Genomic DNA, 26,521 nt, shown 5'->3' with positions numbered 1-26,521 from the left:
TCCCTTAAGATATTATTTTCGTCTTGTTAATTAATTCGCTGGAAAAAAAAGTCTGATAACAATAATCTGATAATAATAATTAAACCTAGATGATATTACAAAATCTTTAAAAAAAAAATTTAATCAAAAATTTAATCAAATGTTTGATTAATATAATCAAAGCCACCTAAACGTTAATGTTTTTAATTATTACATGAAAACAATGATTTTACTGAATTATCTAAAAATTCAGCTAGATACAGATCGGAAAATAATTTTATTTGATTATCAAAACAATCGTGGGAATCTCAAACATAATGAGCAATACTGCAAAAAGTTTTGACATTCTAGCAACCAGCTTGAGCATCCTACATAAATATTTTAATGAATCAACAAAATTATTTTCAGATCTATATTTAGTTAAATTTTTAAATACTTTCGAAAAATCATGTTTCCTCCATCTCTTTTGATTATTATAGTACGGTTGATTATTATTATTATATAATATATGGTAATATTTATTAAATATTGCACCAATACGCTAAACAAAATACTGATAGCTATTACCAGACTTTTTATTAAAATCTATTATAAATTTACTACAAAGATTACAAATGTTCTTATTTCAAAACCGTTCATAATTAAATTGTTATTGAAATATTAACAACTAATTTTAACAACTGTACGTTATGTTTGGCGTTATAATAATTACGGATTCATTTCCAAAGTGAATTTATTTTCGCGAGAGATTTTTTCTTTTATTCCTGGAACGCAGGAAATTACGGATATGAAGTATTTACACGTAGCATCTCGTGGGGAAATTTCTTCGCAGAAATCAATCGACTTCGATTGCGAATGAGAAGAAGCAGCTGGATTTTTCTTTTAATTCTATTCGCAGAAAACGTTCGATCGCTGGCAATGCGTTAATGGATTTGAAAATCGCGTTTGTGCGCGGTCGGTCGTAATGATTATTCCATCTGCGAGTGGAATTCGACTTGACGCGAGCTCATTTCCTGGCTGGAAAGCAACGTCCGTGTTGATCGAAATCGCGCCCGGCCAGTCCATTGAAGAAAGTCGCATTCATTTGGGCGTAACGTCGCCCACATATATTCGTTCAGCCTAAAACGTAGCGTATGACTCAGCTCGTGACAACAAACTCATATCTCGACATCCGGTTTGTAACACGGAAAGAACAATTTCGCTAAATTATTTTTTAAATTAATTAAATATAGATTTGTGAAAATAATTTTATTGCGCCATCAAAATAATTGTGTAGAACGCTTAAACGTTCTTGACAATGCTGCAAAGTTTTAACAGTTTAACAATCAGTTTAATCGTTTTATAATTATTTTGATAGTTCAAAATTATTTTCAGATTTATTTCTAGATGGATTTTTTTTAGATTAAAACAAGTCTATACATATATAGAAATGTCGGTTTTGTGTTCTAAAAATTTGAGTAGATAACACATCTGAATATAATTTTGTTAAGTCATAAAATAATTGTGTAGGACGATTAAGTTGATTGTTAAAATGTCACAACTTTTTCCAACGTTGTTCACGCTTGAAATTCCTACGTAATTATTTTGATCCAACAAAATTATTTTCAGATCTGTATTTAGCTAAATTTTTTATCGATTTAGCAAAACCATTTTCTTTTTATATACGGTCGTTAAAATGAGCTTTCCAAATTCGCGCTTCAATGATATTGCGGAACTTTCGTGAATGTTTCGCACTGATGAATGCTTTAACTAAACAATGTATTTAAAAATTAAAAGATATCCGCTATATCGCCACTTAAGCTTCTTATCACACAGACGTATATCATGGACAGACAAGTTGATTGAAGGTCGATAAATTGCATTCTACCGAATCATTATATGCCAATATTGTCACGATTGGTAGAAAGAATTTCATGTTCGCTTGTGGCGATCGCGATGTAATTAGCGTCTAGCAACTACGTTTCATTGCATGAACGTATGTCGCGTCACTCTTGCGCGGGAGTGGCGTTAATTATCGCACGTCAATTAGTCCCGCATTTCGTACGAGCTCTGTCATTAACGTGTGCGTCTCTTCCTGCCGTCGAGACTCTGAACTGTTTCGGGCACGACGTACGCTTTCAAGTACATCGCGCCGCTTTAGGAAACGCGTTTAAATTAATGCGTAGATTGCACAACGTAGAGAACACTCGACCCGAGCACCTTGGGAAAATTTAACTACGTTGAATCTATGCAACGTCTTTTAAAATTTTACATAGCGATACAGTTATTTTTTTTTGCAACACTCTAATTATATATTTATATAAAGATAACTGCACCGAACTTAGCGATTATTTTTCGCAAAATTTTTGAGTGATTAATTATTTATTATACGTATAATAATAAACGTGATAAAATAAAAAGATTTACAAAATTGATCAACAATTTAAATTTTGACATCGGAATTATTTGAATATCTTTTCTGAAAATTAATTAAAATCTTTTTTCGTAGAATGCACATTGTGCACAAAAGTTCGAATTGCAAATCCGAGTTTTAGTGAAATGCACATGTCACAATATTACGACAGAGAAATTAAAAATTGGATTTCTGGGAGCCGTTTGATACGTCAAAGCGCTATGAGAGATTTCATGTGCAAAAGCATTACGAGACGTTTGACATATAAGAGGCTTTAAAATTACATCATCAAACATACCTACTGTAATTGTAAAAAGGACTCTCGTGAAACGTACATACGTACTTACGTGTATACCTCTTCGATATATTGCGTACATGAATTTGCTTGATTAACCAATCTTCAGTACACGATGTTTTTCCGGTCCTTTATTGAACATGCTGTCGTTTGAGTCCCATGTTAATTTCTCTTTGACAAGTATATAAAAATTGTTAAATAATTGTACATATACTGAAAAACAAATTTACTAAATCTTTATACATATTTCTTTGAATAGCATTAAGTATACATGTACCTCTATTAAATAAAAATAAAAATAATAATTAAAAAAATGAAACCTAAAAAAATGATAGTTAAATCAAATTGATAATAGTTATAAAAGCAAACAAAATAAGTATGATAGTTAAAACAAATTAATTGTATCAAATATGTAGATATTTACTTAGAATCATTCAAATATTTATTGAAATTTGATATTTTTCAGTGTATATACTTTAACATCTTTAGAAACTATTTATAAAGTTGTGTATTTAAAAAAAAGGAAATAATAGATACTATTTAGCCACGTGTTTCTAGTATTTCAAAGAAAAGAAAGTTTGCAGGATACAAATAACCCAATCATGTGTACTGTTAAATTCATAATGTCAAATTATATCTAACTTTTAATCATTTCTGTAGGTCACTACTGCTTCTATTCAGTACGTCGTTAATTTAACTAAAACAATGAAATTAAACAATTTAACTTGAGAAATTGTATTAAATTTGATTTAAATTTAATTCGTTATTTACTAAGTGCACATATTAACATGAATGTTGTTTTGAAATTAACCACAGAAATGATTTAATTTACATTTTGGTACACGTGGATGTTAAAAACAACAAAATGTTTAACTGAAGAGATTGGATTGCCATTACTCATGCTTTGATATCTAATAGTGTAAAGGTTAAGTCGCGACATTATTGCTACATTATTGCCATTCAGAACAAAGAATGATATCGCGGTATTGCATGACTAATTAATTAATATTCCGTGATCTATTTTACCGAAAAAATTTGTTGGGTAATTTATACCCATTAGCGAATTTACAAGGATATGATAACATGATTGCATAATAACATGGGTAATAATTAAGTAGAGGCATTAATCGATACGTAACTGATTGCGTAATATATCTACAGAAGAGCATTCTATTAAATTGACATTTTGCGGACCATCGAGCTATCGATTTTCTGTTGGTACTAGATTAAAATGGGTAGATCCCAAATAGGCCAATCGTAACTGCCTCTTTGAGAGCACTTTATGATCGCTCGAAAAGGGATTTTATTATGCTGTAATGTATGAAAGTGAAGCGAATTAAATGAATTGCTAACGTAGGAATTTTAAACGAAAGTGAATATAGAATTTGCAAATATGGAAATTTGAAATTAATTATTCTAACTTTTTATAAAATATTTACATGTGCGCGTATGTGTGTGTGTGTGTGTGTATATGTAATAGAGATAATTGTTGCTAAATTAATTATTAATATAATTATTATTTTAATTATATATTATAATTATTATTTTAATTATATAATATAATTATTATTATTATTGAAATGCGTTAAATGTGCAGTCTGGAAATATGGATTCGATAAAATTTAAAATTTATGGGATCTGTAATACGGTTTCGAGAAATAAGGACTTTTTGGAAGGATCTATAAATTAGTCTATCTATAGATTTGAAATTTTCAAATTTCTTTAAATTGTCAGCTTTTTTAATCAGTTCTTTTTACTGTTCTAGATTTTCAAAAAAAAATCTGAAAAAATTAGATTATTTTTTCTAATGTCTCTCTTTATTATATTTTCAAATTATTTTACAACTCAAAATGTTAAAAAAGACCCAGATTGCAGACAGAAAGTTAAAAATGTGAAATCTTAGGATGTAGAAATCTTATTCTGTAAAAATCAAAAGATTTCGAATCTTCAAAATAATTATACAAGTGTAATTCTCTATGAATAGTTTATGCAGATAGATCTGTAGCTTCCGTTCAATTTTCTTTCAATGGCGGGTGATCTTCTTTCTCTCAGCTAACACATACAAAAAGCGCGCAAACAGACGGTCTCACGAGCCACCCCCTAACTGGATGATTACACAATCGCCTCATACATCTCCCCGGGGAGTTGCACTGCAAAAGTGGCTGCGAGAATAGTCTCTTAACTTCCTTTTAAGACTCGCTTTTAGCGCACCGGTGAGCGCTCAACATTCGTCCTAAGTGAGTTTACCGTGGTAATTAGTCAGTGCTTTGTTGATGCTTTCTTGTTGACATTCATGCTGCATTTCTGAAGGGATAAGGAAGAAGAAGGAAATGATCTTACTCTTCTTCTCCTGAGAAATATTTAATATTCATTGATTAAATAACATGGCATCCATTTCACGCTAACTGATTAACTGATACGAAAGAAAAAAGAAAAAAGAAAAAAGAAATATCTTTTAACATAAAATTTTCTTCATTTTTCAAAACTTTTATATAATATACAAATTTTTGTGTTAGTTTAATACAAGATAAATATATTTATCTTGTATTAAACTAACAAAAAAATTTGATTAAAATGCGTTAAATTTAATATACTCGTACATTTTCTAACATCCGTATATTTTTCTAAAATGTGGAAAACCGGAGAGATCTCGCGATTGTTAAACCATAAAATTATATTCATAATCGTTTAAGCATCAGTTCTACAATTAACTACTGCTTTCTGCACAATTGATAATTTTAATTCTCTCGAGTTTTCTCCAGAGGATCCGCGCTCGCCATGTCAAGGTTACATCGTGGATCGCACGACTTGCCACATCATGATTCATTATCTCCCGTTAATTAGTACTCCCGAGAGAACGGATTAGGATCGTGTACTTAGGGGATAACAAACCGGTCGCGGTGTAAATTAGAGGGCGCAGTATAATTTGACTGCGCTGCATAGCGATTTATGTTTCAGTTCGTGTAATCCGAAGATCGATATCCACTGCACGATAAATTTTGCTACGGCAATCGATCTCATTGACGTCGATTCTCGGAAACCCGAGACTTTGGTTTAAATAACGTTTTAATTCTTAGATATAATATATTTTTGACATTTTTATATTTATGAAAATTTAAGGAATTAAAAAATCTTAATTTACTCTAATTGTTTGGAAGAAAATTATGAATTCCATTTTTTTTTTTGACAAAAATCCCCTCATAAATTTAATATCTTTAGAAAGATTTCTATCTCATTTCTTAAAATATTTGTTTTAACTAGTTCGGTTATGTTTCCTTCATTGTCGTATATCATACACACACACACACACACACACACACACACACACAAAATATGATGGTTTATTTTTAATATCATACTCTTGACATTTTCTATTATATTTCAAAATAAAATAAAAAGTCATACACAGAAAAATGTCATTCTCTTGCTAAGGAAAGTGATTATTCTATTTACTTTTTTTCATTTAAGTAAAAGATTATATTTAACAAAGACTATTTCCTTGATAATAAACTTAAAATATATTTATTATAAATTTTAGAACAAATTATTATGCACTTAAAACAACAATTTATTTTCTTCTGAAGAATATTATAAAATTGATCGAAGAAACAATTTTATATAATAAGCAAGTCGAATTTGTTCTAATTTAATAATAACCTCAGTTGAAGTATTAAACTTATTAGGATTTTTTTTTTCAAAACATTGAAAAAATTTGTTGCTTGTGATGAACTTATGATAGACTTGTGGAATATATGTTGAAATAATTAAAGTAATTATTATTTGAATACAGTACGTATTTTTCTGTGTGTGTGCGCGCAATTCCACATGGGAACGAACGTTATTCGCGCGCGAATGACGTGTCCGTGACGGCTGAACGGCGTGCGTGACTCACGTTGAGAAAATACACGGAAACGCGTACGGAAATAAAATCGCCGAAGAGCGAATTGTCACGAGAGTGTGCTGCGCCGGTACCCTCCATAATCCATAATTAGCTCCGGACGAGCAGCATGATTGTGACAGAAAAGCCACGAGTATCTTCTCCTTTATCGTCAAAAATAATCAACGTCACAATTGCAATTTTCCTTATTGTTAGAGAATCCCGCGCGAATCTGTCGTCAGATGTGCCAATAATTTAGTCCCGGATAATCGAACTTACGAATTCGCGACGGCACTTTGGCAACACTTTGGAAAAAAGAACTATAAATCTTTCTCCTTTCTTTTCCTGTTTCTACGAGACACCACACATCGAAAATCACACATCGCGTACGGTGAGGATGCGTTTAAAGTCGTGAGTGTAAGAGTGCACGAGGCTTGACATCAGCCGCTATTCCAAGCCGGGTGACGCACTACTATATCTTTCGCTGGGTCCAACGTGCGTCGTGTCCACGTCGGCTGGCGCGGTATGCCGGTGTGCGTGCACGTGCGTAACGTAAAACTCTCGCGTGCAGTCTCTTTTTCCGGTCGGCTCCCTCACCGAGGGACGCGCCGCCTAAGTTCCCGACGATCGCTCGTATAGTCCGCTCGATATCGCACCCATCTCACGTAGCACGCGATATTTCGCGGGATATTACGCTTTGATCCCCACGATCTCAATTTTCTTCGAACGTTGAGGGATATACAATATTAAGTAAGGAATAACTTTCAGAGATTCAGAGTAACTATATGAAAACGTTTGCAAATTGATTGTTGAAACCTCGTATTTATTCAAGGAAAGAATGAAAGAATTTTGTTGAAGTATTTAAAAATTTAGATACTGATCTGAAGATAATAATTTTTTAATATAATAATTTTGTTGGACAATCAGAATAATTATGACAATACTGCAAAAAGTTTTAACATTCTAGCAAGCAGTTTAACCTTTAAAAAGGTAGGCGAGGTATTTAGAGTATCCCAAACAAATTTTATTTTTGTAGTTATATTTTTTTAAAAATTCTAAAGTGTTAGAAATACATTATATATATGGTAGTTGGAAAATTTGTATTAAATGTAACATATTTCATATTTTACGTGTCTCAGTTCGCTTAAATTTTGTGTTAAATTAATATAGAATAAATATGTTTGAAAGTAATACAAATATTATATATTACGTAAAAAAATTACTACAAAAAAGGTAATATTGACACAATTTGTAAGCAAACTGTGGAAGCATATTTTTTCAGCGAAATTTAAATTTATGTTAAATCAGTTAAATTACATGTATTTTATTCATTTATCTTAAAATATTTTAAAACACATTATTCTTATATTACTTATTTACTACTTCTTATTTATTTATAAATTGTTACTTTGATACTAAGAAATGTTGAATATTAATTCAACATAAAATATTTAAATAATATAATGACATTTATGTTAAATCAACACTCAAATATGTGAAAAATTCAACACATTTTAACAAGTACTTGAGTGAAATGTAAATACAAAATGCTTTTTACTGTGTACCTTTATAAAACAGAGGAAAATAATGAGCTTTAAAACTTCTGGGAATACTTTTTATTTTTTTTTGTAAGAAAGTTTTTAATTATATGTGAAATTGTAGTTGCCACTTACATATTTAAAGATTAAGCATCTCTATATAATTATTTTGATGGTTCAAACAAAATTTTCTAGTTAAATTTTTAGATATTTCAGCAAAATGTTCTAATTTTAACTTTTTTAATTTTTAATTAAAACATTAAAAATTCTTTTCATGTCTGAAATAATTATTCTTATTTCTTACATTATGTTACATAAAATAACGTATCAGGATATTCTTTTAAAGATTCCATAAATGCATTTCACAGATCTTTTATACGTACCTTTTATGTTTAATGAATGAACAATGTATTTGTTGAAGCACAAAAAATAATATTTCATACGAACGCCATATTTTTTCCTGTGCATTTTTTTCGCGCTTGATTTCGTTTGAATGAACTGTTTGTAAAGACAAAACGAATCGAATGAATGGCATGTTAGTGGCCTTTACGTGAGAGTTACGTTAGGTAACGAACTACTAACTCATATAAGTTAAATAAGAAAAAACGGTTCTTACGCTCGGCATTTGCATAAGCGCAACATCTTCGTTACTGTGAACATTTGCGAATGTAGGGCCTGCGAGAAAGAAATAATTAAGTAATTGGTCCAAGTAACATTATTTATAATCATTTATAATAATAAATTACAAGTTTATAATTAATTTTTTATATATATATATTTAGCAGCGATATATAAACACAGAAATTTAAGCTGCAACAGTAATAGATATCTAGATAGATTTTTTTAATGACAATATGTATTACAAACGTGTAAGACAAAACTTGGTTAATGAATTTTGTCTGGTAGAATCATTATGCAATTAAATGCTATAATTTTTTTAATAATACAGGAGTTAGGTTACTTCTCAATGGACTATCATATATAATTAACTAACAGTTCCTCTAATTATTTAATTTAGAAATAGTCATCTGATACTTTTCCGCAGGTAGAAAACTGTTAATGAAAAATGTCATTTTGAATATTATTTAATATTTTCTTTTTTAATAACTATTCTTTACGAATCTTCAAATATATCATTCCATCGAAAACCCGATAAAAAAGCGTTATATTAATTAAAATATTAATTTTTTAGGAAATTGTAATTAAATCCATATTCATAATGTTCTCAAATACTAACAAATCGGAAAACAGTCAATAATATACAATATGCTGTTAATAATAAGGATTTTAATTGGGATGTAAAATCACTCCAGATGATCGTTCACGTAAAAAAAAGTCAGGCGATTAAAGTAGTTAAATACTTAATTACTAATTATTTAAATTTGATATTATTTATTTGTATGTCTAATAGACGTTATCTTTCTGAGATTGATGAAATCTGATATTCACATATCCGTAACCATCTTTGTCAGTTGCGTTTCACGTGGTGGCGTGTGATAACGCGCGAGATAATGTCGGTGGTCCGGCGATATCGCAGCTCGCGGATATTCAGCATATTGTGCAATGGACGTCTATTGTATTTGCGGAGAGAGCGTATTGGCGTACTCTCCTTTCGCACTCGAGAAACTGTCTGTTGTCTCAGCTGTGCGTATATCTGTGTACGACCGAGAATGTGTACATCGGGAACGTTTAGCATTCAAGTGACTTCACGGGATATTGCCACTGTGCATCGATTCTGCAGTGCTTCGCAGTCGAATGGAAATAATAGAATTAGCCTTTTTTTCTCCCTAGGGTTTCGTAATGATAATAATTTAAGGGCATTAATTAATTTAAGGGAACTTTAGGATTTCGAAAAGATTACTGTAAGTTTAACATTACATGAAATACGATTTTACTGAAGGATTTTGCTACTCGACGTGACTAGTTTAATAATCTTGGACATTTCCTTGTCACGCATTAATTTGACGGAATTAATTCGCGAGGATAACTTAATAAAAATCTCAAGTTCACGTGCTGGAAACGCAATGCTTTTCATTGTCGAGTTTTTGGATTGTCAGCGAGTTAAATTATAAATTATAAAACTTGACGAAAATTTTTTTACGTAATCTTGTCTTTCCTATAATTTTATAACATTTACGACATCGCGCGTCACATTGATTTTCATAAAATAGAGATGCTGTTGACAAGGCCGAGGTAAAGTTCTTCTTCACGAGTTGTTGTTCGATAATGCTTGACGAGAAAATAGCGAGAAGGAAAAAGAGGAATTAAAAAATGCACGGGTACTAATTGCAGTTTTTATCAACTCATAGAAGGAAGGAAGGTGAACTCTTATCCTTTTTTCTCGACCTCCGTTCGCACGATGAAAGCTCTTAGGCTGAAGTGGCTGCGTACACACGTATACAATGCTGTGTATACGTTTGTACATTGCCACCTGTGGCTTGTCGTCCAGCCGAACAACGATTTCGAATAGATTTCACACTGCCAATCTGGACCAGTTTCGCGTCCCGGAACTATTGGAGAAAGTTCCGAATAGCCTTCTCAGAAAGTACAAAAGTAACGTCTCGTTGTTCGTACTTTGGAATATCCTGAATTACAATTAGAAACGTCGGTAGAAGAGCTGATGTTACGTACGTCTGTATCTCACGTGACGAATCTCGTTTTACGAATATTGTCTGCAAATCAGACAGCGCGAAATCGAAGAGCTTTTATCTATATTTCCATTCGGGAGGGAATCGGATTATCGTCTAACTTTAATGCAACAACTAATGCATCAACACGTAACTTTTCTCGTTGTTTCGTTAGAGCTTCGTGCTAGTCAGATTATGTTAAAGTAATTATAGATTAGTATTATACTTTAAATATGTAATAATATAAAAAATAGTTATTCGAAAGGATTCAATATTAAAATAATAAAATAATAGAAATAAAAACTACTGAAAATTATTGCGAGGTTAGCGTTCTCTCTGTACCTTTCATTTCTATTTCTATTTTATTATGTTTGTATAAACAAGTTTTTAATTGTTATGGTATCTTGAAATATTTTTTATCAAAAAGTTTTACGCGAAAGAATTAAAATGTTACCACTCATAAAGAACAACTCAGTGACAATATCTCGAATCTATATTCTATTCAATCAAATAAATTCAATTTGATCATGAGATTAATTGCGAAGGACAATATTTTATCGCCTTCGTTTGCGTTTTCAGAACGCATAACGTATTAAATGATCTCTATCGTTCTTTATCGATTAATTACGACGATTCATCGCAACGTTTTTGCGAAGAAAAAATTATTTACAATAACAAGTTGTACTAAACTAGTTGTACTAAACTATATGAATAAATCAATAAATAATAAAGAAGTGCAAATATCAAGCAGTACAAATGCGGTCAAGGCTGGAAAAGTACTTAATAATATTTATACTTATAAATATAAATATTAACTATTATAGTATTTAATAATATTTCATAGTGTTCAGCAGTCCTTGAATATCCTTAAATCCTGGAATTATACTGGAATTTTATGTAATTTTTTATTCTGAAAGATTCCTGGAAAATTCGTGAAATTTCAGAACTGACCTCGAATTTATCACTCTTTCATTCTAAAAAAAAGTCAGCGTGAGAAAAAAGAAATAAAAAAATTGTGTTAAAAAACATTGTTATGAACAGAATACTTGAATTTAATATCTAAAATAAACATAGTGAAAAAATCGTTTATGTTGACGGTACATTCGTATATTTGATATTATTTATAAAGCAATAAATAATATTATTTCCCATAACTTGTTAGCGTTTTAATTCATTCGTATAGAACTAATCTAACTTGAATACAAAGTGTATAATATTGTACGAATCAATGAAAATTAAATCGTGAAAAGTAATCGATGAATAAATCCTGGAAAAACCAGGATTTTTACCTGGAATATCGTTGAATTGACTAGCTAGATTTTGCTGGACACTATGTATTTATATGTATTTATATGTATTTATATGTAAATGTTAAATACACCTTTCAGTTATATAAATTGTACGTCGATTGCACGCTGTCAAACTTGAAACTCACACTCCTAAATTGAAGCTGAAATAATAATATCTCAGATTTAATTGTCAATTTAATGATGCTAGTAAATATCTTAAGATTATTTAATTCTGAAACGTAAAATCTGTTATAGTACATTCTGTAAGAATAACCAGAAAAAAACGAACGATTCGAAGAGGTCAACGAGCCTCGGATTAGTCTACGTTTTTCCATTCTCCACGGAGATCGCGATAACCGACTGGCGTGTTGGCCGCACAGTACAATTTAATGCATATGTAATTATCGATTTGCGTTGCTGCTGTTGCTGCACTGTCGAGCTGCTGATTCGTGACGGTGATTGGCCCAAGCCAATCTAACAACGTCGTCTGGCCACTGCCGGCGACGTCGTCATGTTTTCCGCGAGACGAAATTTCTCTCCCGACGTCATTTCATTGGCGGAAAGTCCGTGTTTTTGGCCGCTTTTTTTGGTATTTTTGACTAGCCATATATCGATCGATGTCGCTTTTAAATCTCCGTTTTCGCCACCGGTATGGACGGTTGTTTTTACCCTTTCAAATTTATATTCGCCGTCATATATTCCTGAGATATTCGATAAAAATCGCTTTTAGAGATTAAATCAACTTGGTTGGTTTTGAAATATCAGATTGCCGCCAATTTGCAATATTTTATTAAAAAATAAATCTCTATTACACATTAGTGTAGCTCTATTTTTTCTGCTTTTACCCTACATAATGCTACATTCTTTTCATGCATTTTGTCTAGCACTAATTTTGGTCGTATAATCTAAAGTGAGCATTGAGCTTTAGCATGAAGACGATCCTTGACTCTTAATTAATTAGCTCTAGGTAGAAGCGTAGCTACTATGTTGTGTGTGTGTGTGTGTGTGTGTGTGTGTGTGTGCGTGTGTGTGCGCGCGCGCGCGCGTGCGTGCGTGTGTGTGTGTGTGTGTGTGTGTGTGTGTGTGTGTGTGTGTGTGTGTGTGTGTGTGTGTGTGTGTGTGTGTAATATGAGAATCTTACGAAACTATATTTATATTTCTCCTTTTTCTATATATATAAGGGAAATAGATTTTCTCTGTGAAGAAAGACAAAAAACTTCTTTCTCACATTGTGAAAATATGTTAAATTGTTTGCTATATATAATTTTTATTTTATTTTAAACTTGATTTAAACTTGAAATTAACATTAACTGAATGTGCATTATAATTTGGGAAAGTACACTGCTGAAAAATAAAAAATAAAAAAATTTAATATCAAGAAGAAAATATTTTGGAATAAAAATCTAGTTGGAGAAAACGATGTGAACAAATGATTAACCCCCCCCCCCCTCCCCATGATTAAGCTCATTCTACAATTGCGCAGTTGTGAATGATTGTTGGTTGTAAGAATTGACCTATCACAGTCAAATATAAAGAGAATATTCAACTGTAATTGGTCGATTCTTACATACTACAATATAATACAGTACTTATTACGCAATTGTACGGAATAAGCTTTAAACGCTTTACTATGGAAACGATCGTGTATAGCATACGCAATCCAGTTCGATTGCTTACTTTCATAAAAATGAATATATTGAAAAAATTTGTTTTATTAAATCGTTAAGGAATAGCGTTAAACGCTAAGGAAGATTTAAACGTTAAGGAATATAATGATACTAAGCAAATGTATGTCTTTATTAACAAAAAAGTTGAGAATATTGGAAAAAGAAAGCCGATTTGTTGAAAGGTATTGGATTAATGTTAAATTTTGTCCTTTATCCCAGAAAAATTTTTTTTCTAATTTTAATTTTTTTCTATATAAATTTTGTCTCTAAATACTATTGTTACAATACGCTATCTTATCTATTTGTTTGCATTTTCTTGCTGTTCTATTTTCTTTTTAGATTTAAAGTAACGATGTAAAAGAAATTCTTCTACGTCAATATAAATTTGTACGTTGCGTGTCGGTCAGTCCCCTTGTTTGCATAGAAAAAGTCTTTATCAGTATTGTATTGTACCTAGTATTGTATCTAGTATTGTATCGACTGCGATAAATAATAAGTACGTGTTTTTCCTGATATATAAGTGCCTAGGCATTTATTATCAGCCGTCTTGATATCATAAATGGATGTTAAGATATTTTACAATATTTAGTTTTCGTTTCTTCAATTTTGTAATGAAACAGTTCCTCAAATATATATTGTATATATTTAACGGCAACATCAATTTCTAACTTGTATTAAAGGGAAGACGATGGATTTTATTTTTAAAAAACTTATCGTTGATATTTAATAATTTTAAATACATACATAGTTTATATAGTTTATATACGACGGTATTTTTTAATAAAAAGTTTATAGCGTTAATGTTTAATAAGTTTATATATAATTCTTTATTATTAAATTCTTTGTTTTTCCAATAATTTACAAGATAAATTGTTGCACGAACAAGTTTTAATCCGGATGTATTAAGTTTGTTTAGTATTACGATGGTATTATTATGATGAGAAAATATATCCTGAACATGACATTTCGAAAAAAAGTAAGAACACGTAGGTCGAAGTCGGAGAAAAATAGAACGTAAGAGGTAACGCTGTTTATTCCGAGCAGCGTGACACAAATCGAACGGCACTACGCTAAAAGCAACTCATTGTATACGGCTACGAATGAAAGAATAAAATCTCATGATTTAATCTCAATCAGTGATGACGTGTACAAGCATGAGTATATTTATGTGAATGTTGTACACTACGTGTCGCAGTCGTAAAGTAGTGTTAAAGGTAGAAAACTAGTGAATGCAAAAATTGCAGGGAGATTTTTATTTAAAGAAGTCTTATTTGTAAAAAATATTAATTAGTCATTGATCAACAATGAATATTTCTAAGTTGTTTGAAGTGGATCTCATTTTAAATCTCTAAGGAGTGAAAATTAAAAAAGAGTGGCTCAATTTTCAATCATTGAAAGTGAGATTCCACTATTCTTCAGAGTGAGATTCCACTCTTCAAAGTGAGATCTACTCTAAATGTTATAGAAAGTACTCTTTGTCTTGATATAAACGAAAGATCGTGAAAATGATCGTATTCCTGATCTTAGAAGCTAAGTTTCTCGATTACAAATCCTCTTTGTATTCAAATAATATAACAATCTTTCAATTTTTTGTATGTTATTATTATTATTATTATTATTATTAATATATTGTTATACAACTTTTTGGGTAAAATATCAAATACTTTCCTCTCAGGATGTGATCTTGTTTTTTGGAAGCGTATTCACAAGACGTATCGAATTTATTCGAAACGACGTGACTTTGAATCGTAAGCGTTATCATGTTGCATGTCACGTGAAACTGCGGAATAATTTCCCAAACGAATGGGATTCTTCGAATGGGCAAGGTCAGTGTCGTATGTTAAAGCCCGTCAGCTCTCGATTTACGTCGCACGATGGATTCGCACTGCGGCTTTACGAGAAAAGCGCATTCACGTTGCTCCGCGGCGCGGATCGGGCCGTTTGCCAATTAAAAACGTACCCGCGGCTTATCCGCGGTCGATGGATCATCGATAACAAAAAAGGGGGGAGGAGAGAGGAAAGGAATAACCACCGCCTGTTTACTATTACCACACATGTATCGATCTCGTTTCCGAGAGGCGCATTAAATCAAGGCACGTGCGGCATCGGCGAGGAGAATTCAACGTCGGTGATTCATGCGAAAATTAGCAATTGCACAGAACGCGAACCCACAGAACGACGGCTGCGAAAATTTACGATTCTGCATAATGCGATAAGGACGCTTTATCCGTGGTATGATAGATAATGCATTATAAAATCGAAGATCTTGTGCATCTTGTTTCAACGTGAACTCGAAAATGTAGGAATATCAGGAGCCGAGTATTGAAAATACTCGATGAAAAGTCAGTAGATTTAAAAATTCATATGAGAGAAATATTTGGTATGAATTACAAAAATTGTATTTTTTAACTTCAAAATTGTGTTGTTTCAGTCAAAATTTGGTTATCCTATAACATATAAATAACACAAATTTAAATTAAAACAAACAAGGAAGTTTTTGTAATTCATATATGAACAAAATAATACGTTTCTCTCAATGACAGTAAAGCGTTGTTTGGTATTCGTGACTATAATTGCATGGCAACATAATTATAATTGGGAGTCTATTTTTATTATAATTATTACTGCTATAATCCTAGTAATAATAATTATATTTAAATAATAATTGTATGAGATAGATGATGACATCGAAAACAACTATAAATTATAACCAATTATATATATATACATATTTTTTTGATACAGAATCGTAAATAAAATTATTACTAACATTATAGTAGTAATAATTATAAAAAATGACCCACAATAATTTTATCATGCAATTATCACAAATGCTATTATAATTTCTCTCATTTTTCTCTCAAACGCACTTTTCGAAACAAGGATTCGCTGAATCCATAGGTTCGTGACATTTCAAAACTTGTAGAAATGCAAAGAATTTGTAGATTCAAAGGGACTGCTTGAAACTTAAACGTAAACGTCCGCTTTCGACGAGGTAAAACGAAACAGAACTGTGAAAATATTTCGCGATCAGTGATGGCCCGGCGGAAATGAGTTCATATGCGGCTCGATGCGTCACACGCAACCACGAGCCAATATTGATCTATTTGTTACTAACCTAGTGTGTAACGCTGGTCTCCGAGTGTGGAGCATTAAAGGCTCGCCCACACCGATCGGCGTCGAGAGTTTTCATTAAATGCCAGATACACAGGCGCATTTATTAAATTACTAATTTGTGTAATAAAGACACTGTTGCGATTTTGTTCACACTAAAGACCATTACTTTCAAGAAAAATCTTTTTAAATCAACCTTGCGATATCGATGTGTTTCTTAATAATTGGAGCACTGGAAAAAAAAAAGAGTCTGATTGCATCAATTGAAATTCTGGTGGAAAATGAACAAATCAGAATTTTCTGATTGAATCTATTATATAATTCTAGAGTTGAGGTAATCAAAATTCTGATTACTGTGAGACTCTTCTGATTCGTTTATTTTTAATCAGAAATTTTTCCAGTAAGTTATTAGTAAGTGCTGCTGGTGAATACTTCATAGCTGGCGTACAAAGTTACACGATTTTCCAATATGAAATTTACATTTAACTGCTGACAATCTCGGGGGAAATATTACGGCGCTACAATAGAAAGATTACGAGTGATGGATGGAGATGAAAATTTCGCACGAATACCGCGTCAAATTTTGATTTATGCTTAAACGTTGTTATTTCTTTTCGCAGGTAAGTTCGCCAGCCCTCCACCGACGTCGTTGAAGGAGACACTGTATCGTCGCAGAAATTGGTTCGTAAAACCACCCTTTATCGATTTTCGTTAGCCAACATGCCACATACCATCGCAAGTTTCTCGCATGTTTTGCGCACACAAATACGCTACACGCTCGCGTACGCTTTTTACACAGCGAGTAGAGCTTTTCCAGGTAGGTAAGCTAGTTTTTTCCCACGTGGGTATATTCATCCTCGGAGATTTACTGTCCGATATTAATACGTCTGCATGTCTCGCGGAAACGGGCGATGTATAAACGAGTTCCTCAACTCGCTTCAGCGAGCGTTTCTGATGTACCTGGAGTATACTGCGAAATTACATCGCGTTGAACACAAGGAATATCGAATCCGCCTTACCTAATCCGGGATTTTGCGAGATCCAAGTTTCAAATAAGCGTTCAACTTCCGCGGAAGGTCTATGAATCCAAGGATCAGTGAGTTCGGTTTAATACCAGGAATTTGCGAGGGAAATCGCGTGTCTGAAGAATTAGAGGCCAATTTAAGGATCTGTCAATCATAAAATCTATAAACTTTGTCATCTATGTTTTGTTGCTCTTTTAATCCTTAATACACACGATTATATTAAATTTAATATATTTTTTTGAAAATAGGATTTCTCTTTCTTTATTTTATTTATTCTTACCAGTCTAACTTGGAATTATAATTGAGTTAAATTATTTAAACTCATTGTTTTAATTAAATTAATGATATTAAGTTGGAGGCATGGCGACCTATGATAAAATGATAAAAAATAGCTCAAATTGGATATAATTTGACATTATGAATTTAACAGTGTGGACTCGAACGACCTATCGTGTGTAAAAGACCAGAAAATCGTCGTGTGTACTGAGGGTTAACTACGTTACTTACAGTCCACTCAGTACGTCACACATCGTTATGGGCACATCGAGCCGACAGGGATTTTCATTTCCAGCTGTATGCTCGCATGTGAATTTTCACGTCGCATCGACAGATATTGGTTCGAGATACGTTCAGCAGGATGACAATCGCTCGGGTAGAAATCATCGTTAATTGTCGCTGTGCGAAATCGCGCGCATGGATAGGAATTCGCAGTCACTTCGTTTTCCCCCCCCCCCCCTTTTTTTTCCCAAAAACTGATATCATGCTTTACTGTCTCTGGTAAATTTCTATTTCACCTGTCACCAGGTATGCTTTCATTTGACCTTTACCGATAAATTTTTATTTGCTCGCACATTAAAGTCGCGCGTGCAGAAAGTTCAACGCATCTGCTTCTTTACGTTGTATGATTTTGTAAAAGTGGATCCGTTGTTGCGGAGAATTTTTCCAATCTACGTATTTAAGCTCGGTAAAATATCGGAGCAGGGTGATGAAATTAGAAATACTCGAGTACCTTAAGGTTTCAAAAGTAACGGATATCGTGTACGAATTAATAAATAGACTTATAGTTATTTGGTGTGCATCATTGTATTTTCGGATAAGATAAGATTGAAGGCCCAATTTAGAATTCCATATATTGTGTTAATAAATATTGCGTTCACAAGTTTATTTAACTTATGTTTAACGTGCATAAGTTTTCCTCGTGAGTATTCTAGAGAAAAGTCTAGTGCTTCGTATTGCTGTAATTGCTTCATAAAATAGTTACTGTTAAGAGCTTTACTTTTATAATTATTACTTCTATAATGTTAGTAATGATAATTATATTTATATACTTTGGTATATAATTCTATATACAAAAACATATACAATAATAAATTATAGTCATTTTCAATTCCAACCATATTTTTTGTATAAACGACTATAAATATAATTATTATTACTAACATTGTAGTAGTAACTATAAAAATGGAGCTCCTAATTATTTTATGCAATCACAAATATCAAACATTTTAGTTCATTTCGATTCGTCTTACTTTTATGTAATTAATGTTATAACGGCGGAGAGAAATGGGAGGATTGTGATCGAGAGTAACGGGCGACGAACGTGTTTGACGAAGGATCTCGCAAAATCGGCAGGAATTTCGGCGGCGTTCACAACGGCAAGAGATTGGTGGAAAATGGTAGACAAGGGCGGGTCGGCTGCAGGGGTTGCGCGCGCCTCTACAGATCAATATTTCATTTCAGCCTCGGCAACCTCCGACCGCCACCCATCCCCCGATATACCTCACCATCCTCTTTTCCACTCTTCGTCTTCTACCGTTTTCCTCGCGACCTCGCATAGCTGCGTCTCGTTCCAGTCATCCTTCACTCCGTGTATTTTCCCTTGTTTCCCAGCTTTCCTCCCTCGTACCATGCTTTATCTCGCTCCCTTCCTCCATCATATTCCTCATTAGCCTTCTTGCTTCAATGACTTTGTCATAGTACAACCGGATGCAAGACAGTCCATCGTTATTCCAATCAATCGTTGCAACGATGCAGGTTTTTTTAAATGGTCACTTAATTTCCTACAGTGAAAAATGATACATTTAGAACCTCAACTGTTTTATTCGAATGAAAATGAAACATTCGAAATGTATAAATTGTTTGATTCTAGTTGAAATGATCTTTCACACATAATTTTTGAGAATTTATGGTTTGTATATACTATCGAAATGACATGAACCGTGAAATGGAATTTTTTTTCTGATATAAGCACGATTACCAGAATGTGTGTGTGTTGACTAATTGTTCATAATGCATATATTCTGTGATAATATTTATATATGAAAATAGTTAAGGTTGGGAGCTCGATCTTTATAATTACAGTTCCTGCTATAATGTTAGTAATAATATTTTTATACACGGTATGATTCTAAATATCGAAAATGTATAAATTATAGTAATTTTCAGTACAACTATATATTTTCTAGGGTTCCTACAAAACTGGAAATCAGGGAAATGTGAGAGAAATTGAAAACAGTCAGAGAAATCAGGAAAAAGTCTGGAAATTTTGCAAAATTTAAAATACAATTTTTGATTTTTGAAAGATGTATGTACATTATATCTACAGTTTTGGAATATTATTAACTTAATAATTAAATGGAAGTAACGTTAGCAATATTAATAGTATTGCTATGTCAAATTGCTTTCGCAATAATATATTTGACGGTTTCTAAATCAGGATGAAAATACAAGAAGTTTCAAAATGTTGAAAGCATCAGGAAAAATCATGAAATTTTATTAGGAAATCAGGGAATTATAATGGAATTTTAGGATCAAGAATTTGTGACAACTTTGCTTTTTATACATAAAATTATAAATATAACTATATATTTCTATATAAAACTAAATATAAATTACTATCAATTATAAGAGTAAAGTATAAGATGGAGCTGCCAATCATAATTATCATTAATTTATCATACAACCATAATCACAAATACCAAGCACTTTTCTTTGCTTTGTTATATCGATCTTAAAGAAAAAGGTTTTGAAGGAAGTTATGTGGACACAGATTGTGTTTTTATCGCTTTATTGACCAAAGTACATCTTATCTCTCTGGAAACAATTGATAAACGGGGATCATAAAACACCCTTGGGACCAAGATAGACCGTCCCAAGGTTGACCATCGACGTTGATCGGTTGATCGGATCCGGTCTTTCGCTTCTCCACTACCACGACAAGCGACTTTAACCCAATTGTAATCTTACGATCGATGTTACGAGAGCGCCACGGTACTGCGCCTCGCTTTCGCTCCGCATTGTTTCAGTTATTCATTCGATGCGGTGCCTGCGCACGGACTGGACGACAAGGAGACGAGAGAGGAGGCCGGACAAAAGTGCTCTCGTTCGCACTTCTCGTATGCTCGCAACTCCGACGGTGCGCGCCCCATGCAGTCTGCGGTTTTTCAGCAAACGTATTCCAACGTTGTTTCCGTACCCTCGATAATAGCCCTTGACATATCGCAGTCGAGCACGACACGAGTTTTCCGCCACGTCATGCGTTCTCGTGTAATTAAAAATTACACTCGCGGTGCGTCAGTTTTTCCATTAGCACTGGCAAGCCTCTTTTTACTTTTTACAGGTGCAAATGTAATTGTTAGAAATGTAATATCTTTTCATCGTAATCTGTTAATAATGACAAATAAAAATTGACAAAATATATAAATTGATAAAAGCAACATTTCTTTATTATAATTTCTGTTAATAATGAAAAATAAACATCAATGATAAAATATAAATTTTAAAACAAATACATGTTAATTCAGGTAGGCTACGATTTTAATTGATTGTAAAATTAGAATCGTTTGTCCTGAAAGTATGTAGAATTTGTTTTATAATTCATATTTTATTTTTTATTATTAACAGATTATAATGAAAGAGATAATGTTATTACAATTAAGAGATTTTTATTAATGTTGATAGAGAGATTAAATATCAATATCAATTGGATCGTATTGAAAAGAATTCAATGGAAGCTCGAGCTTTTGTCTGAATAAGCAGAATTTACAAGCTTGTAAATATAGAAACTTTTTAAATGGGGCAAACGCATACATTTGAATATCGTTGTAGAAATAATTACATAAAGCTGCGAGTGTCATAAAGTTTTAATTAATAATTTTTGTACATTTCGAAACGTAAATAAATTGCAAGTTTAGAAGGTTGATACAAATGTTTAGATGGAACGCTATATATTTGCGTTTGAATAAACAAAAACTGTTGTTTTATTCGATATTGCCTACGGGTTTTCGAGAAGAAATTGATGAATGACCTTTTGGGGAGGGGGGGAGGGGGGAGTACAGATCTTTCGATACATAAATATACGCCAACGCATCGAACGGGCTTGTTTCAATAAATATGGAGGTAAAAATCACAAAGCAGAATTCTCGGGAAAAACAGTATTCTAAAATATAATTACTCCCATAAATAAAATTATAAAACATACGTTAATAGATACTAACTAAAGTATGTGAACTATAAATTATTATTTATTTCGTAAAACACATTACAATAATCAAAGAATCAACTGTTAATTAAAGTGAAAATATCGTGGTAAAGGCTGCGCTCTGAAATTAGATATGAGAAAGTGAAAGCAACGATATCTATTTAATAAACGAAAATTACGAAAATGAGATTAATGTTTTACGTAGGAAAGAGAGTATATATATATAGATATATATACGCGCGGAATATACGAGAAGTTAAAACGTGAAATATATATTAATCCTCCACTGGCACACTGGGACTTTTAAGGATATCCTAAAGTCTGTTTTATCGATTCAGTAGGATCTATACATTCACAATTTACGTATCACTAACACATCAACTACATCCTGCTACAATATTGCACGCATTCATATAAAATATTTATTTAATTGATTTTTCACATTAGCTATCTAATTCTAAAAATTCAATATTATTTGTTTATGTAATTCTTAGTTCAAAATTGTTTTATACGTACAAAGTACAGAACTTTTAGATAAAGCACGAGTTGACTCCAGAAGTCGATAAAAAATTATAATTGTTAATCAACTTTTTTTTCATTCTTAGCATAAAGTTTGACTGGTTTGGACTGTATTATCGTTTATACTTTAATTGTGGAAAAGGATTTTTAAATCTATATATACAGTTTCTATTCTATTAGGTGTTGGAATTAATTCGTAGCGTTTTACAAGTGATGGGAAGTACTTTCATTAATGTATTTTTTAATGCTCATGTGAAATAAATAACATTCTTTCATTAAAAAACGCTACGAATTAATTCCAACACCTAATAATAAAAATATGTTAATAATTTCACAAATATACAAGAATTTTTTTTAGATTTTTACACAGTTCAGAACAATAAAAAAATATATTGTAGCTTTCAACGACGCGAAACATGATCGAAAAATTTCATTGTGCCGGTGGCAGGTAAGAAATTCGCCTCCATCTAATTACGATTAAAGAATGTAACGTATACACGTAATTTGTATTGAAGTACTTGTCAAACTGCGATTATTAATTTCCAGATATAAATATTGACGTGGCGGAACGGTCCCGCGTTTTAGAGGAAGATCTAATTCATCTCACAGATGGAATTACGGTTGCTGTTTGTCGGCATGTACGAAATTTTACGGGATGCGAGATCGAATTTGTCGCTAATGCATACTGATGTTCGGATATAACAGGAATGTGCATATACGCCCACGATTCATTTACGCGGCTGTAATCGTTTATCCAGCATCGGGTCGAGTAAACGAGATACATATTCCATTTAAATTTTCACAGGAGAACGTAATGTTACTTCACGTTAATCGCGATATCATATAGGTGTCCAGGGATCGTTGTTTCAATTGAAATTGTCGATGTTAAACCTGTGTCAGATTACGCATTGGAGATTGGGAATCGCGAAATGGAGATTAGAATTCGACTAATCCAATAAATTTAATTTTAATCTTCGTTCGTTCTGATCAGTCGAATTCTAATCTTCAATTCGCAATCCGGTTCCATCAATGTAAGATAACTTTAATCTCAGTTTAATTTTCTATTTATTTTTTTCTAATTCTAATGTTCGTTTTAACCAATTTAGTTTATTTTAATCTCGATTCAATGAACACTTCACCTTTTTCTAATTCCAAGAATCAGAAAAAGGTGAAAAGTAAGTTGAACTAAGATTAAAGTTAGTCTATATTGATAGAAATTGGCATCAGAGTTAGGAAAAGATAAGAATAAATTGAACTGAGATTAAAATTAATCTTACATTGGTGATAACGCGAATATATCCTGTTGATCTGAAGACTTTTTCCTAATTTTTATATAATAATAATAATTTTATCTCTTATTCTGTGTTTCATAACCTTATTTTTTATAGTTCTGAACTTAAAAATTTCTGTAAAAAAAAGAAATAATAAAACTATACTAAGAAAAATGTTTGATTGAAAATGAACAAAGACCAGAAGATTCTGATCAATCAAAATTCTGTTTATTTCAATAATAGATTTAACTAAAAAATTTTGATTTGTTTATTTTCAACCAAAATTACAATTAATGCAGCTACTCTCTTTCCAATGTAATAACAAAGACTTTAGTGGATCCTAAAGAACGGTTCTTTTTAGTGTCAAAAACATGTGTTAACTGTTACGGATCAATTTTCAATACGTAGTCTGATACAGGCTTTACGCTCGTTCAGGGCGCAAATTCGGGCATCGCATATACCCTCCATGAGGACATGGAAAATGGTGGATCAACAGCCTCCTCGATTCTTGGATTTATCCACGCGTTAAATCTTAAATATATAGGGGACTGAATTCCTTCAATTGATACTTTCTAAAACTTTCAGAGTGAATCTCACTCTGAAGAGTGAAATCTCATTCTTAGAAATTGAAAATTGAGCTACTCTTTTTCAAGAATGGTCTTTTTAAATTTTCACTCTTTAGTCTAATATTACGTTTGTCGTACGACAAAGATTTTAAGTTCATTGGTTTGCTATAGGACAGAGAGATCCGACAACTTCTCTTTCCTGCAGCCAATCAATAGACTTAAAATGCTTTGTTGTATGACAAATGTAATATCAGCCTTAGAGTGAAATTTCATTCTAAAGAATTAGAAAGTTTACAGTTAGAAAATTTATGTTAAATTTAACATACATTTCACGTGTCTCAAATTTTTATGTTAATTGAATGTGTTAAAAAGTAACATATATTATATAAGAATTAACATAAAAATATCATATTGACACAATTTAAAAACAAACTGGAAGCATATTTCTTCTAAAATTAGTTTATAATATATTAATTAACACATTTTATTTATATATTTATCTTAGAATATACCTTTTAAAATTTATTATTTTTATATTAATTGTCGACTTATAAATTGCGTTATTATTATTATAACCAAGAAATAAAAGAGAAAAAATCAGTTTAATTAATTTAATTTTTTTGTTAACAAGAATCAATTTTAATATTTTTCACTGTGTACCAATGATGAAGATATCGTTTTCACAGTTAATAAGATTGGACTATATTACGCGTTGAAACGTGACACACGAATGAATGGGAGCGTCGAGGATTCCTTAACCAATATATTTATATACTTTTAGCTTCCTTAGAATCCTTGGATTTATAGATACTCTTCTGGTCACGCATTCTTCGCGTGTCGTAAATCGCGTTATCCACAAGCTAAATATTGTCATTCATAAATTCCTCAACTTTCCGTCGCGAATTAAATTCGAGACGTCGACACGTTGTTATCTTTCAGAAACTCTGCATTATTTTATGAAAGTAGACGTAATGAAAACGGTATAATTTCAAAATTTTCTCTTTTTTATTATTACTTTTACGGACTTTGAGAAGCTCGGTCGTTGACGGTGGCGAGGAATCCCGCCGTTTTGTGGGATCCCTTTGATTTACCGCGAAAAGGTGGTACGGTTCAACGATCGTGAAAAGAGCAAAAGGCTTTTATGGTAATCTGTGTGGAGATCTTTCATCCATTCAACGCATTTATTTTAGACCATTCCTCCGTTCTTCAAGTAGAAAATTGTCTTTGCCTGTCTCCGTTTCGAACACCCAGTATAACTTGCCACCGGTACTTTCTCAAATGAATCTATGTATATAGATCCTAATTGGGATCGCTAATTAACATGTAACATTTTTTAAAATTAGAAGTATCAGCCTAATAGGATATATATTAAGATTTATATTCTATTCTTTGTATAATTTTTTATTTTTATATCTTTTATATATATATATATATATATGTATATTTTCTTATTTTTCTATTGATGTGTAATATATATATATATATATATATATATATATATATATATATATATATATATATATATATATATATTACATATCAACAGAAAAATAAGAATTGACACATTTCAATTCACAAAGTAGTAAAATGGCAATTTCCTACGGAAATTGCAGCATATCTTTGTAACGATCGGCTGCAGTTTTCGCGGAAATTCCTCAGGAGCGGGGAAAAACTCTCGGAGAGAAAAAAGGAAAAAAAAAAGAGGTCATTTTTTCCAGTTTAATTTTCGTACGAAATTACGCGGAGTTTCCGAGCCAACATAGAGTAGAGCAGAAAAGTAGACAGAGAAAATGCGAACCAATAACTAGCTCGAGACTATGGGACACGTATGACAGAGCAGTTTAGCAGGTCAAAGAAAGAGAGAGCGAGAGAAAAGACAAGA

General features: G+C 31.9%; 1 protein-coding gene across 2 annotated transcripts in view; it reads left to right on the top strand.

Annotated features, from left to right (window-relative positions):
• Positions 1-26,521, top strand: part of 14-3-3zeta (tyrosine 3-monooxygenase/tryptophan 5-monooxygenase activation protein zeta) — a 72,743-nt gene that overhangs the window by 7,527 nt on the left and 38,695 nt on the right. The gene's annotated exons all lie outside the window — the stretch shown is intronic.

The sequence above is a fragment of the Acromyrmex echinatior genome, chromosome 12, assembly GCF_024713525.1.
Source record: "Acromyrmex echinatior isolate Ae372 chromosome 12, ASM2471352v2, whole genome shotgun sequence".
Classification (NCBI taxonomy): domain Eukaryota; kingdom Metazoa; phylum Arthropoda; class Insecta; order Hymenoptera; family Formicidae; genus Acromyrmex; species Acromyrmex echinatior.
Note: the sequence above shows the minus strand (reverse complement) of the source record. Positions and strands in the feature narration are given on the sequence as shown.